We start from the raw sequence: 4,697 nt of genomic DNA on the forward strand, positions 1-4,697 counted from the left end.
TTCGTGTGTGTGTGTTAGTGCGTGTCTGTGTGTTGTGTTTTTGTCAGTGTGACCCTACTAACAACATGTGTGCACAGTCTGTGTACCTGTGGATGTGTGTGTGTGCGCGCAAGTCAGAAAAGAAAAAAGTGTGAGGGTGTGTGTGTGTGTGTGTGTGTGTGTGGAGTGCAGAAAGCGTTTGCTAGATTATGATGGTAATCAGAGGTGAAGCAAAACAAAGTGGAGCCGTTGAAAGGCTTTTCTGTGTGATATTGACAGGCCGTCCTGACGCCCAGAACAAGCTATAATTCAAAACTCATCTGCAGCACTGCGTTCATTCTTCACAGCTCAACACACACATTCTCCACACACACACACACACACACACTTCGCTTTGCTTTCAGGCTCTTTCTGCACTAAAAAATAATCTAAGCACTCTTGAATTGACACCAGCACTCTCTACTAAATAACTATAATACAGTGAATTACAGCTGGATATATTGGGGTGTTTACAGCTCTCTGTTAATGAGTGCTCCGGCATACTGTAGTGTTCACTATTCACCTTATTCTACCTTTTCTTCGGCGACGATCCATTTAAACCTTTTTGGTTCGAGACTTCCGCTCTCATTCACTTCCATTCATTTTTAGACATTAAAAACTGCTCGTTACGCTGTTTGATGTTGCAAAGTAATATTTCCTTATTATATTATTCTACTTGTTCTGTATAGTCATGCAAACATTTGTTTGTAGAGCAAGTAGTTTGACCGTTTCTGCCGTTTATTATTCCTAGTCATTTCTCCCATAGGCGACTGAATCGGAAGTTCTAAAACAATCTCGAAAACAGGCGCACTTCCACATTTTAGAATAAGGTCAATATTGAATTGATCAACTGTAATAAATACAGACAAAAACAAAAACAGTGGTGTATTGTAGTGTAATATACCCTACAGCTGTAGAAAACTACAGTACTGGCTCATTTGTTTATATTTTTGTTCTGTTACCATAGCAACTCTAGAATCACCACAACACATCAATTACTATAGTTGCTCTGTTACCATGGCAACTCTAGAATCACCACAAAAGATTAGTTACTATAGTTGCTCCGTTACCAAGGCAACTCTAGAATCACTACAACAGATTAATTGCTGTAGTTGTTCCATTACCATGGCAACTCTAGAATCACAACAGCAGATCAGCTACTGTAGTTGTTGCGTTACCATGGCAACTGTAGAATCACTACATCAGATAATTATTACAGTTGCTCCGTTACTATGGCAACTCCAGAATCACTACAACAGATTAATTACTATAGTTGCTCTGTTACCATGGCAACTTTAGAATTATCACAGCAGGTCAGCTACGGTAGTTGTTGCGTTACCATGGCAACTCTAGGATCACTACAACAGATAAATACAATAGTTGCTCCGTTACCATAGCAACTCCAGAATCACTACAACAGATTAATCACTATGGTTATTCTGTTACCATGGCAACTATATAATCCCTCCAAAAGATTATTTTAAGTACTTTACCATAGTATGGGTCAAAACACTACAGTACTTAGTATATATTACTATAGTATTTCTTCATGTGGTATAGGTTGAGGAAAAATATAAGTTACGATATTAAGCTCGATTACGAAAAAAATTAACTATTTGTTAGTACAGTAAAAAAAAAGTTTATCCAGAGGATTTCTTTCAACCCCATTGGCTGATTTTGCCCATGTTTTTTTTTTTTTTTTGTCTAGTGATTCAGTTTTCAGCTAAAATAAATTAATTCACACATTTATTTATTTTATTTCACTAATTAAATAAATATTTATTTTCCCAATTTTCACAGTATTTAATTTTATATTTTTCCTCTGGAAAAAGTTTCATCATGGCAAAGACGAAATAATTTAGTTATTAGAAATTAGATATAAAAACTATCACGTTTAAAAATGTGCTGAAAAAAAAACTCATCATTCATTTTCCTTTGGCTTAGTCTCTATTTCAGAGGTCGCCACAGCAGAGTGAACTACCACCAAACAATTCCAGCACGAGTTTTATGCAGTGGATGGCCTTCCAGCCACAAGCCAGTACTGGAAAACACCCATACACACTCATTCACACACAAAAACATACACTACGGCCGATTAAGTTCATCTTAATTATGGGGGAAACCAAAGCACCAGGAGGAAACCCACAGTAACACGGGGAGAACATGCAAACTCCACACAGAAACGCCAACTGACCCAGCCGGGACTCAAACCAGTGACCGTCTTGATGTGAGGCGACAACACTAAAACACCAAACCACCATGTCCCCCTGGATCAATATATGAAAATGAAATAGTTTCGTCTTCAGCTGTGTATATACGGTCAGATTATTCATAGAATTGTGTAGTCCTTTGGTCAAAAGCTGATTGTTTTAAATAAGTCAACATTTAATCAGGTTATTTTACAATTAAGCACAACACATTGCTGTACACTGGAACAAAAGTAAAGCTCCTCTTTAATTGTTTTGATACTGAAAATGGGTAAAAAAAAATATTACAAATATCTCTAAGCATTCTTGAATTAACATCAGCACCGAAAAACTATAATACAGTGAATTACAGCAGGATATATTAGAGCATTTACAGCTCTTCATTAAGCATACTGTAGTATTAACTATAGTGAACTGATCAACTGTGTTAAATACTGTAGTGTATTAGTGTTTACTACAGTAAACTGTGGTGTATTTTAGTGTAATATACACATTAGTTAATTTGACTCATTTTGTTTACATGACCATAATCATCAAATGAAACTAAAGTAAAGCTCCATTGTGTTGTGTTGATGCTGAGAAGCGTAGCGTGTGCATCAGTGAAGTGCACAGGCTGCTGTTCTGGGGCCTGTAATAATGAAGGTGTGTTTTCTGGTGGGAGTGTGTCTAATCTCACAGCCCCGATAATGGCACCCTGTCAAGACTGCAGCTCCATCCAAAGTGCTTCCCAAATAAGCAGCTATTGTGGAGGAGCGAGAGAGTGGCATTGTGCTGGAGGAGGAGGAAGAAGAGGAGGATGAAGAAAAGAAGAGAAGATTGCAGGGCGATGTGCAGCGTCAGATGTTCGGGCTGCAGCTCTTTGTTCTGCTGGAAACACACTTGGAATAAACCATCGATTAATGCTACCATTAAAACAATCAGATTGACAGTGGTCAGGGTGTATTGTGGATTTATTGTTTATAGTTATGTGCTTGAGTTAAAGCTGGTTTTGCTTTATTCTGCACACTATACTGATGACTTTTCTTGTTTATAATCCAGTCAAGAGTAAACATATTTGGCGCAATAACTGATTTTCAAAAACAACTAATGAACCCTTTTAATAATTTGATATTCTATATTAAAAGTAATTACAAATATATTAATTAAAATAAATCAATATAATATTCATTATATAATAATGATAATATCATTTACATTTAAAAAAATAAGTATTGCTATTACTCTATAAATATATAAATATTATCATTGTTATTATTAGGTGAAGTAGTTATTTTAATAAATTAATTATTTAATTTTATTTGGTTCTGTCACCAAACTCAAGATTATTATTATTATCATTATTCTTGGGTGTAGTAGTAGTTTTTAAATCAATTAATAATGCTTATACGTATTTTATAAAACATTAGATGGTACTGTCACCAAAACTTGGGGTCATAATAATAATAATAATAATAATAATAATAATAATAATAGATTGATGCAAAATTAAAACAATTATTCAACACAATAGCAATGTTTAAAGTTTCCAAGAGTTTCCATCACAATAAAAGAAAATTAAATGTTAACTTACTAAATAGTCGAGTCTCAAAACTAAAGATCAGCGTCTTAAACTGATATTAAATTAACTCATGTAAAATAATTAAATATTTAAAACATTTGTCATTTTGATGTTTATTTATTAGTTTAAAATAAGCAAATAATTATTTATAATTAAAAAACTATTATTATTACTATAATTATTAAAATTATTATTGTTATAATCAGCTGCAGAAGTGGTAGTTTTGATGAATTATTATTATTTTTTCTCAATGTCACCAAACTCAGGATAAAATAAATAAATAAATAAATAAATAAACAATAATAATAATAATAATAATAATAATAATAAAATCGATGCAAAATTAAAACAGATTTACACTAGTTATTCATGATATAGTTATGCACTCGAGTTAAACTATTTATGCTTTATTCTGGAAACTATACTGTTGACATTTATTGTTTAGAATTAATTATTTTATTATATTTCCAAATATAATCCTAATTATTATTATCATTAAAATTATTATAGGGTGTAGTAGCAGTAGCTTGGATAGATTAATAATAATTGTATTGTCACATTAGATGGCACTGACACCAAACTTGGATAATAATATTAATAATAATAATAATAATAATAATAATAATAATAATAATAATAATTTATTATTATTATTATTATTAATATTATTATTATTATTATTAGTAGTAGTAGTAGTAGTAGTAGTAGTAGTAATATTATTAATATTATTAACATTATTATTTAATTTAATTTAATACTGTACTAAAGCACAATGAAATTTCTATTTGGTGAATCTCAACTTATAGACACACAAAAAAATAAAATTAATAATATATATATATGATTAGGTGCAGTATAGTAAGTTATCAGAACTAATAGTTATTTGATTGTATTTCCCATGAAACAGCTCTGTC

The sequence above is a fragment of the Danio rerio genome, chromosome 18 (assembly GCF_049306965.1).
Source record: "Danio rerio strain Tuebingen ecotype United States chromosome 18, GRCz12tu, whole genome shotgun sequence".
Taxonomy (NCBI): domain Eukaryota; kingdom Metazoa; phylum Chordata; class Actinopteri; order Cypriniformes; family Danionidae; genus Danio; species Danio rerio.